A 12,558-nucleotide genomic window follows, 5' to 3' on the forward strand; every position below is an offset into this window, starting at 1 on the left:
TGCATCAGTAATTGAGGCTTATGATGTCTTAGAAACATAGAAAATAGGTGGGGTAGGCCTTTCGGCCCTTCGAGCCTGCACCACCATTCAGGGGTAGGCCTTTCGGCCCTTCGAGCCTGCACCACCATTCAGTATGATCATGGCTGATCATCCAACTCAGAACCCTGTACCTGCCTTCTCTCCATACCTCCTGATCCCTTTAGCCACAAGGGCCATATCTAACTCTCTCTTAAATATAGCCAATGAATTGGCCTCAACTGTTTCCTGTGGCAGAGAATTCCACAGATTCACCACTCTCTGTGTGAAGAAGTTTTTCCTCATCTCGGTCCTAAAAGGCTTCCCCTTTATCCTCAAACTGTGACCCCTCGTTCTGGACTTCTCCAACATCGGGAACAATCTTCCTACATCTAGCCTGTCCAATCCCTTTAGAATTTTATACGTTTCAATAAGATCCCCCCCTCAATCTTCTAAATTCCAGCAAGTATAGGCCTATTCGATCCAGTCTTTCATCATATGAAAGTCTTGCCATCCCAGGGATCAATCTGGTAAACCTTCCTTGTACTCCCTTTATGGCAAGAATGTCTTTCCTCAGGTTAGGGAACCAAAACTGCACACAATACTCCAGGTGTGGTCTCACCAAGGCCTTGCACAACTGCAGTAGTACCTCCCTGCTCCTGTACTCGAATCCTTTTGCTATGAATGCCAGCATACCATTCGCCTTTTTCACCGCCTGCTGCACCTGCATGCCCACTTTCAATGACTGGTGTACAATGACACCCAGGTCTCATTACACTTCCCCTTTTCCTAATCGGCCACCATTCAGATAATAATCTGTTTTCCTGTTTTTGCCACCAAGGTGGATAACCTCACATTTATCCTCTTTAAATTGCATCTGCCATGAACTTGCCCACTCACCTAACCTATCCAAGTCACCCTGCATCTTCTTAGCATCCTCCTCACAGCTAACACTGCCGCCCAGCTTCGTGTCACCCGCAAACTTGGAGATGCTGCATTTAATTCCCTCATCTAAGTCATTAATATATATTGTAAACAACTGGGGTCCCAGCACTGAGCCTTGCGGTACCCCACTAGTCACTGCCTGCCATTCTGAAAAGGTCCCGTTTATTCTCGTTCTTTGCTTCCTGTCTGCCAACTAATTCTCTATCCACATCAATACCATACCCCCAATACCATGTGTTTTAAGTTTGCACACTAATCTCCTGTGTGGGACCTTGTCAAAAGCCGTTTGAAAATCCAAATATACCACATCCATTGGTTCTCCCCTATCCACTCTACTAGTTACATCCTCAAAAAATTCTATGAGATTCGTTAGACATGATTTTCCTTTCACAAATCCATGCTGACTTTGTCCGATGATTTCACTGCTTTCCAAATGTGCTGTTATCATATCTTTGGTAACTGACTCCAGCAATTTCCCCACCACCGATGTCAGGCTTCCCGGTCTATAATTCCCCGGTTTCTCTCTCCCTCCTTTTTTAAAATTGGGGTTACATTAACCACCCTCCAATCCTCAGGAACTAATCCAGAATCTAAAGAGTTTTGAAAAATTATCACTAATGCATCCATTATTTCTTGGGCTACTTCCTTAAGCACTCTGAGATGCAGACTATCCGGCCCTGGGGATTTATCTGCCTTTCATCCCTTCAATTTACCTAACACCACTTCCCTACTAACATGTATTTCCCTGAGCTCCTCCATGTCACTAGACCCCCTGTCCCCTACTATTTCCAGAAGATTATTTATGTCCTCCTTAGTGAAGACAGAACCAAAGTAGTTATTCAATTGGTCTGCCATGTCCTTGTTCCCCATGATCAATTCACCTGTTTCTGACTGTAAGGGACCTACATTTGTCTTAATTTGTCTGCACTCTCTGCAGAGTCCTGCGATTAAGGGAGGCTCGGTTCCCATACCAGGCAGTGTTGCAGCCAGTCAGGATGCTCTCAACTGGTGATACAGGACAAGATGGAACAAAGTCAGCATGGATTCTTTAAGGGAAAATCTTGCCTGATGAACCTGTTGGAATTCTTTGAGGAAATTACAAGTAGGATAGATAAAAGGGATACAGTGGCTGTTGTACAGTTGGACTTTCAGAAGGCCTTTGTCAAGGTGCCACACATGAGGCTGCTTAACAAGTTAAGAGCCCATGGTATTACAGTAAAGTTACTAACATTGTTAGAGCATTGGTTGATTGGTAGGAGGCAGCGAGTGGGAATAAAAGGATCCTTTTCTGGTTGGCTGCTAGTGACTAGTTGTGTTCTGTAGGGGTCGGAGCAGGGATGTGATACTGAGGTTTTGTAAGGCACTGGTAAGGCCTCACCTTGAATATTGTGAACTGTTTTGGGCTCCTAGTCTCAGAAGAGAGAGGGTTCAGAGGAGGTTGACAAGAATGATTCTGGGAATGGAAGGGTTATCATATGAGGAACGTTTGATGGCTCTGGGTCTGAGCTAGCTGGAATTCAGAAGTATGAGAGGAGATCTCATTGAAACACTTTGAATGTTGAAAGGCCTAGACAGGGTAGATGTGGAAAGGATGTTTCCCCCGGTGGGAGAGTCTAGGACAAGAGGACACAGCCTCAGGGAAAAGGGGTGTCTATTTAAATGAGATCCAGATTCTTTAGCCAGTGGGTGGTGAATTTGTGGAATATGTTACCACAGGCAGCTGTGGAGGCCAGGTCATTGGGTGTATTTAAGGCAGAGATTGATAGGTTCTTGATTAGACACAGATCAAAGGTTACGGGGAGAAGGCCGGGGAGTGGGGCTGAGGAAGGGAAAAAAGGATCAACCACGATTGAATGGTGAAGCAGTCTCGAAGGGCCAAATGGACTAATTGTGCTACTATATCTTATGGTCTTTTCAACTTTGGCTGGGTAGGACTACAACCAGAGGCCATGGGTTAAGGGTGAAAGGTGAGAAGTTTAAGGGGAACATGAGGAGAAGCTTCTCATTCAATGTGGAAAGAGCTGTCAGCACAAGTGGCCCATGTTTAACAGAAGTTTGGGTAGGTACATAAATAGTAGGGGGTTGGAGGGGTATGGTCACACGCAGATTGATGTGAGTAGGCAGATTAAATGGTTTCAGGGTGTACTAGTCAAGTCACTTTTTATTGTCATTTCGATCATAGCTGCTGGTACGGTACACAGTAAAAACGAGACAACATTTTTCAGGACCATGGTGCTACATGAAACAATACAAAAACTACGCTGAACTACGTAAAACAACACAAAAACTACACTACAGACCTACCCAGGACTGCATAAAGTGCACAAAACAGTGCAGGCATTACAATAAATAATAAGCAAGACAATAGGCACAGTAGAAGGCAGTAGGTTGGTGTCAGTCCAGGCTCTGGGTATTGAGGAGTCTGATGGCTTGACACTTTGGATGGATACATAGATAAACAGCCCTCTTCCTACAGAAGCTGCCTGGCCTGCTGCGTTCACCAGCAACTTTGATGTGTGTTGCTTGAATTTCCAGCATCTGCAGAATTCCTGTTGTTTGCGTTTAAATTCACTACTGCGAAGCCTCTTCCGGTGATGCTTACACCGAAGAAGTTTAGATCCTCTCTTCGACGGGAGTTCTGTGAAACCATCTCTCACTGCTCCCCATCTGTAATTTCTTCGGCTCTTCAACTTTTCAACCACACTTTGACTCAGACTCGCTATCACAGCCATATATCCTTTCTTGGAACGTGCCTCCGTCGCCAACTTACTCCAGTTGGCTTTAGGATTCGTTTCCAAGCCTCTCAATTTGATCTTCTGAGGATCCCAGGTACTCACATTTTATTGACTCTGCCTCTCGCCGCTTCTCTCGTCAAGCTCTGAAGGTGACTCTCTCCGCCATGAGGAAGTACTTGGTGTCCCTATCCCAGACCCTTCCACACCTTCGGGACACTTTCTTCGCCGTCTGTAATGGTCCTACCCGTTATTTCATCCTCCGTCGGATCCACGCCTGCAATCGCCGTTTTTTTGACTTTGTCATGTTAGGCAAAGATCGCAAGATCCTACATCTACGGACTCCAGAGCCTGCCGGCCCCGACGCTAGCAGGCATGAACTTCAGATTGCAGCTCCTGCCACTGATCTCAGCGGCTCCAACACCTCAGGGCATATTCAAAACCCGGACTCCAGCAACAACCATGGACACCTTCACAGCGATTGCGCAACCACCAACTGCGACTCCAGCCTTGAACTCCAGGCCGGGTCTTTATGTGCTGCTGTTGTGACTCCCGTCTCCCCTTCCCCCACCAATACTCTGCAACCCCGTCTCCTTCAGATCCCACCGTCAACTCCTGGGTCCTCAGAGGCTCCATCTTCCTCTCACCCCAACCCTCCCCTCTCCATTGACACCCCCAGCCTCCCCCCTCCCGCCTCTGATCCCAGCTCTCATCCGTGCCAGGTCTTTACCATCCCCTCCGACCTTCAACTGTCGGAGGCAGAACGCTCGGTCCTCAGTAAGGGCCTCACCTTTGTCCCCCTTCGCCCACACCTCAGCGAGTTCCGTGTTCGCCACGATGCGGAACTTTTCTTCCGCCGTCTCCGTCTCCGAGCCTACTTCTTCGGCAAGGACTCTTCCACCACCACCGATGACCCCTTCTCCCGTCTTCAACCCTCCTCTTCTTCATGGACACCCCGCTCTGGTCTTCTGCCTGCTCTGGATCTCTTTATCGCTAATTGCCGACGGGACATCAACCATCTCCACCGCACCTTGTCCCCAGTCCAACCTCACTCCTTCGGAACGCTCTGCTCTCCACTCCCTCTGCACTAATCCTAACTTTATTATTAAACCCGCCGATAACGGGGGTGCTGTTGTAATCTGGCGTACTGACCTCTACCTTGCCGAGGCACAGCGACAACTCGCGGATACCTCCTCTTATTTACCCCTCGATCGTGACCCCACTAAGGAGAACCAGGCCATTGTCTCCCACACCATCACCGACTTTATCCGCTCAGGGGATCTCCCATCCACTGCTACCAACCTTATAGTTCCCACACCCCGCACTTCCCGTTTCTACCTCCTACCCAAGATCCACAAACCTGCCTGTCCTGGCCGACCTATTGTCTCAGCTTGCTCCTGCCCCACCGAACTCATCTCTGCATACCTCGACACTGTTTTATCACCCCTTGTTCAATCCCTTCCGACCTATGTTCGTGACACTTCTCACGCTCTTAAACTTTTCAATGATTTTAAGTTCCCTGGCCCTCACCGCTTTATTTTCACCATGGATGTCCAGTCCTTATATACTTCCATCCCCCATCAGGAAGGTCTCAAAGCTCTACGCTTCTTTTTGGATTCCAGACCTAATCAGTTCCCCTCTACCATCACTCTGCTCCGTCTAGCGGAATTAGTCCTTACTCTTAATAATTTCTCCTTTGGCTCCTCCCACTTCCTCCAAACTAAAGGTATAGCTATGGGCACCCGTATGGGTCCTAGCTATGCCTGCCTTTTTGTTGGCTTTGTGGAACAATCTATGTTCCGTGCCTATTCTGGTATCTGTCCCCCACTTTTCCTTCGCTACATCAACGACTGCATTGGTGCTGCTTCCTGCACGCATGCAGAACTCGTTGACTTTATTAACTTTGCCTCCAATTTTCACCCTGCCCTCAAATTTACCTGGTCCATTTCCGACACCTCCCTCCCCTTTCTAGATCTTTCTGTCTCTGTCTCTGGAGACAGCTTATCCACTGATGTCTACTATAAGCCTACTGACTCTCACAGCTATCTGGACTATTCCTCTTCTCACCCTGTCTCTTGCAAAAACGCCATCCCCTTCTCCCAATTCCTCCGTCTCCGCCGCATCTGCTCTCAGGATGAGGCTTTTCATTCTAGGACGAGGGAGATGTCTTCATTTTTTTAAGAAAGGGGCTTCCCTTCCTCCACTATCAACTCTGCTCTTAAACGCATCTCCCCCATTTCACGTACATCTGCTCTCACTCCATCCTCCCGCCACCCCACTAGGAATAGGGTTCCCCTGGTCCTCACGTACCACCCCACCAGCCTCCGGGTCCAACATGTTATTCTCCGTAACTTCCGCCACCTCCAACAGGATCCCACCACTAAGCACATCTTTCCCTCCCCCCCCCCCGCATTCCGCAGGGATCGCTCCCTACACAACTCCCTTGTCCATTCGTCCCCCCCATCCCTCCCCACTGATCTCCCTCCTGGCACTTATCCGTGTAAGCGGAACAACTGCTACACATGCCCTTACACTTCCTCCCTTACCATCATTCAGGGCCCCAAACAGTCCTTCCAGGTGAGGCAACACTTCACCTGTGAGTCGACTGGGGTGATATACTGCGTCCGGTGCTCCCGGTGTGGCCTTTTATATATTGGCGAGACCCAACGCAGACTGGGAGACCGCTTTGCTGAACATCTACGCTCTGTCCGCCAGAGAAAGCAGGATCTCCCAGTGGCCACACATTTTAATTCCACATCCCATTCCCATTCTGACATGTCTATCCATGGCCTCCTCTACTGTAAAGATGAAGCCACAGTCAGGTTGGAGGAACAACACCTTATATTCCATCTGGGTAGCCTCCAACCTGATGGCATGAACACCGACTTCTCTAACTTCCGCTAGGCCCCACCTCCCCCTCGTACCCCATCTGTTACTTATTTTTATGCACACATTCTTTCTCTCACTCTCCTTTTTCTCCCTCTGTCCCTCTGAATATACCTCTTGCCCATCCTCTGGGTCGCCCCCCCCTTGTCTTTCTTCCCGGGCCTCCTGTCCCATGATCCTCTCGTATCCCCTTTTGCCAATCACCTGTCCAGCTCTTGGCTCCATCCCTCCCCCTCCTGTCTTCTCCTATCATTTTGAATCTCCCCCTCCCCCTCCAACTTTCAAATCCCTTACTCACTCTTCCTTCAGTTAGTCCTGACGAAGGGTCTCGGCTTGAAACGTCGACTGCACCTCTTCCTACAGATGCTGCCTGGCCTGCTGCGTTCACCAGCAATTTTGATGTGTGTTGCTAGATAAACAGCCATTTTCTTCTACATTTTCTGCCAATTATTTTATTGAAACTTGGTATCTATTTTGATGTTGCACTGTCTATTGAGGATATGAGATTCATCTTCCTTTAGTCCATCTGACTGATGAATAGTCAATGATACATATCCAGTAAGTCTGGAAATGTCAATGAGAGTACTGACTCCAAGCTTTCAGCTGGCAAAGGATTTGTCATGATTCCAAACATAACGAGTGCGCTCAATGCGCAGTCCAGAAATGATTATCTTAACGTATTCCCCCTTCTGAATTCATCAGCAAACATCACACACTTAATGCACCCCCACAGGTCCGGCACTTAGCACAGTTCAAATGATTAATAAAGAGTCTAAATAAAGATGTTCTTCAGTAGCCACTTTCAAATTTTGTTCAATATCTCCTTTATTTCCCCACTGAGAGTCATTATCACTCAGTACAGCTAATGTAAATGTCCTGCAAACCAGGAAACATAGTAGGGTGGTTAGGGATCAATCACTAAGGGGAACTTTGTTAGCATTCCTGTTATTCTCTCCAAGATCCAGACAGAAGTGCTTCCCTTCATTGGTAAGCAGCCGCCTTGCATCTTTCCCAGCTCCACTATTATTGCCGACACATCCCTGTTGCTAGTGTGTGCTTCAAGGATACATTCTCATATCGAAAAATTAGCACTTAATAAATATTTTCAAGCTCAATGTTCATATTTTTGGAACCACTATCTTGTTTCTGAAATTTTGTAGGGGCCTGTACTTCAGGGAAAGGATAAAATAAACATCAGACATCACGTCAAATGAAACCTCAAAACACTTTTTGGGAAATTTGAATAAATGCAATTAGATTAGCTTGAGATTTTCTGCGACTTCCACTTGGATAACATCTGCACTGGACTCAAGTCAAGTAAAATATTGTATAATGGGCTTCCTGATATTTGTGCATTTTACTTGCATTAGAAGAAATAAGCGCCTACTCCATGTTTTATAGTCTGGAAGCTACTGGAATGAAGAACATCTGTTATGCATATCCATTAGAAGTACACTAACACACAGGCTTCAATTTTTTAATAAATTTAACTACTTACTGCATTAAAAAAAATTCAATTATAGAGTTCAATTACTTTCCTAGAAATCATCCTTTGATTAATTCCTTCATCATTCGCGTCTTTTTGCACTGATTTTAGGAATAGCTCTTGAAGACCGCTCAGATTTTTATTGGCAAATTCCATAAACAAAAACAGAAGAAAACCACTTCATTGTTCTAACCACTAACAAGATATATATTATTTATAGAAAGACATAAAAGTGGAAGCACTGAAGTGATATCCAGACAGTTCACTTGCTGTTCATTTGACAGCTAAATCTACTTGAGCTATGCTCTTGTGGCTTCTGGCGCCATCCAAACCATTCTATCAAACTTCTAACTTATAATCATCACAGATACTAAAATGGGAACAATATATATAAATAGTGTTAATCAGGATGAAGTCAGACAAATTATAATCCCCTACAGAACCATAAGAACCTCTAATGTAATTACATAGTTTATACCAAAGAGCATTTCATTTCCCTAATATTAATTCAAAACTCATTTCTTACCCCAAACTTATTACTGATTGTTCAGTGCAATTCCTCCAGCTCCAGAAGCCCATCAGTGATACTGAAGTGGTTCATACTTACCTGCCAATCTTAATGATGTTTAATGACAGATTTTGACACTAATGGGCCACCTCAACCTGGAAGCAGGGATGGTGGAAGCTGTGTGGGTCAGGGTGGAGCATGTGGAAATGGACAGATGTGCTATTTTGGTCTAATGACACATTTCAACTGCTCCCAGGTCAGTCCAACTCATTCACCAAATGCTAGAACAAACTTAACCAGGGTGTGCAATTAGGCTGTGAAATTATTTCAGAGATCTGCAGTGAGATTGTTGCCCAACAGTTGCTCGCAGTTATCGAAATATTCAGTCATTATACCATAATTAGTGGCTTTGTTTCAAAGGAACTACACAAATCTTTGGAGAAAGTGACTTCAGCAGCAAAAACAAACAGCCAGTTAAGGGTAAATTTTATATGGCCACATTCCAAAATAATTCATGGCATATTCAGAGAAGCTGGTTTGTACAGTCAATATGCATCCTATTGTTTGGTCTTAGCAGTCACATACATACAGATACTGATTGCACCATTTCAACAGTAAACCTGACTATCTTCCTCATGCACAAGTTAATCAAATGAACAGTTCCCCTACAGACACCTCCTTATATACCCTCTCGAGTGAGCAGGGCACTTTAGTGCTCAATCCTGTTTGGCTGGATCTGAATTGCCTATTCCTGATTGGTTAGTTCAAATTGGCCTTGTTCTGCTGAGTCTTTTTTTTAGACCGAACCCTCTTCAGGAATCTGTGGTAAGGGCTAGGCTGTTCTGGGGCTGGTGGGCTCTGCTGAGGAGGCGCTGGATCTACTGGGGTGTTGTGGGGGGACATTCTGTGGGGATATTGACTGATGGCCTGTATAGATCCGGAATGATATTCATACATGGCTCTTTGCAAACTCTGATAGAATGGCAGGGAGAGAGACTGATGGTGACAGCAACAGCACAGAGTTTGAGTGGGAAGAGATGGGGAGAGGGACTAAGAATAGGAAGGTGATGGGTCAGAAGAGAAAGAAAGGAGGTGGGTCTAGTGTAGGTGGATTGGAAAGTGAGGGAAGAGAAATTGAGGAGAGGGCCCGAGGGCAAAATTGCTAAATGTAGTGGTAAAACTTGAGGGGGAAGAGGGAGTAAAGAAAATCAATCTGCTTAAACTAACAAAAATCATCAGAGAGCAAGTAGGGGAAGTGAACCATGCGAGAATTTTAGGAGATGGAAACCTGCTGATAGGATGTAAAACTGAAGAGCAGATGGAGAAGGCAATGAAGGTGACTAATATTGGGAAAGTCAAAGTGTCCAGGGTTGTAAGAGTTGGAGCACAAAGGGTCAATGGTTTCAAGGGGGTGATCTCCGGGGTTCCCCTCAGTGTTAATATGAAGGAGCTAGTGGAGAACTTGAGGGTGCGGAATAGTTCAATGAAGAGTGTGAAAAGAATAACAAGGGGAGCAGAGAAAAGGGAGACTGAAACTGTTCTGGTAGAATTTGAGGATAAGGTGCCTCCAAAGGAGTTGTACTTTGGATTTCTAAGATACAGTGTAAGAGAATATATACCAAAACCTATGAGGTGTTTCAATTGCCAGGAGTGTGGGCATGTGGCCAAAGTGTGCAAAGGAAAGAGAAGATGTGCAAGGTGTGGTGGGGGACATGAATATGGAAAATGTGGAGAGGGAGTGAGACCAAACTGCTGTAATTGTGGAGGTAACCATAGTGTAGCGTACTGGGAATGTGAAGTGTTGAAAAAAGAGGTGGAGGTGCAGCAGATAAGGGTGAAGGAAAAAGTCTCATGTGCCGAGGCAGTCAAGTTGGTAGGACAGAAGAAAATGAATGAGGGAGGATGTAGCAAACAGCAAATGGCAGCTAAAGAAAGGCAAGATAAGAAGAATGCATGGATAGAGAAGAAGAAATTGGTGACCTTTATAGCAGGAGTGGTAAACGCAACGTATGAGATCAAATCTAAAACTGAAAGGATCCAGATTATTGTGAAAGCTGCAGAGCACCATTTGGATATGATAGGATTAAAATGGGAAGAAGTAAACGATGAACTCAGGGTACAGTCAAGTCAAGAGACAGTAAGTGTGGGTTGATTTTACTAATAATGCTACTTCTTCAATGGAATGCAAGAAGCCTGATTGCTTATGGACAAGATTTCAAGCAGTTTATAGCTAGTAGGAGAGAAAAGCCAGATGTTGTGTGTATCCAGGAGACCTGGTTAAAACCTAATTTGGATTTTGTTTTATATGGCTATGTGGCAGTAAGGCGAGATGGGGGGTGGGGTGGGTGGGGTGGGTGGGGTGGAGGAGGAGGATGTGCAACTTATGTAAAGCAAGGTATTCCTTATAGAATACTGGGTATAGGAAGTGAACAAGAGTATGTGGTAGTAAAAGTATGGGTTGTAAGGAAAGAGTTGGTGATTGTGAATTATTATAACCCATACAAAAGACTACAGTTAAACAAGCTTGAGGAGATAGAAGGGCAGAATAGTAGTAATGTTGTTTGGTGTGGTGATTTTAATGGACATAATGTATTATGGGGGAGTGACAGAACAGACATCAATGGTCAGGTAATAGACGAGTTACTAGATGAGAAGTATTTAGTGTGCCTAAATGATGGCAGTAGTACTAGAATTGATGTTAATACAGGTAAAGAATCTGTGCTTGATCTTACATTAGTATCAAACTCCATTACGTCAGTGTGTGATTGGTTAGTGTACCAAGAAGGAACTGTAGGGAGTGATCATTACCCAATCTGGTGAAAGATAAATATTTCTGCCTTATTGGTCACAGAGAATACAGGTGGGAAATGGATCCTCGAGAAAGCCAATTAGGAGAAATTTCTGGAAAAAAGTGATAGATATCTAAGTCAGGTCAGTGATGGAATGGACATAGAAACATTTGACAGCATATTAAAACAAGGTATAATATCAGCTGCATTAGAATCCATCCCTAAAAGTAAAGGAAGAATAAAGAAGGGAATAATACCGTGGTGGGATGATAATTGTAAGGAAGCAGTGAGAAATAGAAATAAGGCATTTAAACTGGTTAAAAGAACTCATAACTTCCAACATATGATTCAGTACAAACAAGCTCAGGCAGTAGTAAGGAGGACAATAAGACATGCTAAAAGGCCGCACTGGAGAAAGTATTGTGATTCAATCGGAAACACAACTCAAGTAGGAGAGGTGTGGGGGATGATAAAAAGGATGGGAGGGGACAGGAGAGAGTGGAGGTACTCAGTTCTGGTTGATGGAACTGTGACTGCAATAACAAATAAGGAAAAGGCAGAATTGTTGGCAAACACTTTTGTTATGGTAGATAGTTCCGATAATTTGTCTGATAAGGGAAGAAGAGGTAGAGAGAACAAAAGCTGAAAATATGGAGGCTTTATGTAGGAAAACTAACCTTGACGGTGTGCAAGATGTCCCTTTCAACATGGGAGAATTAAGAAAGGCACTAGATAAAACAGGAAAGACCGCACCAGGTAAAGATGAAATACGTTATTGTATGATTAAAACACTTGAGTGAAGGAAGTCTGGAGAAACTACTGCTTCTGTATAACAAAGTCTGGGATGAAGGGAGAATACCAGGGAGCTGGAAAGAGGCAATAATTATTCCAATAAGGAAACTTGGAAAAAATGCCAGCAGACCAGGAAGCTACAGGCCAATTGCCTTGACGTCACATGTATGTAAACTTATGGAACGTATGATAAATGAGAGGTTAGTGTACTTCTTGGAAAGTAGAGGAATGGTGGCTACGTATCAAAGCGGGTTCAGGAAAGGAAGGAATACTATGGATCCAGTGTTGTGTCTAGAGGACGAAATAAGAAAAGCTCAAGTAAATAAAGAGACAGTGATTGCAGTTTTTTTTTGATGTTGAGAAAGCTTATGATATGTTCTGGAAAGAGGGGCTCCTAATCAAGCT

This window comes from Mobula birostris, chromosome 1 (genome assembly GCF_030028105.1).
Source record: "Mobula birostris isolate sMobBir1 chromosome 1, sMobBir1.hap1, whole genome shotgun sequence".
NCBI lineage: Eukaryota > Metazoa > Chordata > Chondrichthyes > Myliobatiformes > Myliobatidae > Mobula > Mobula birostris.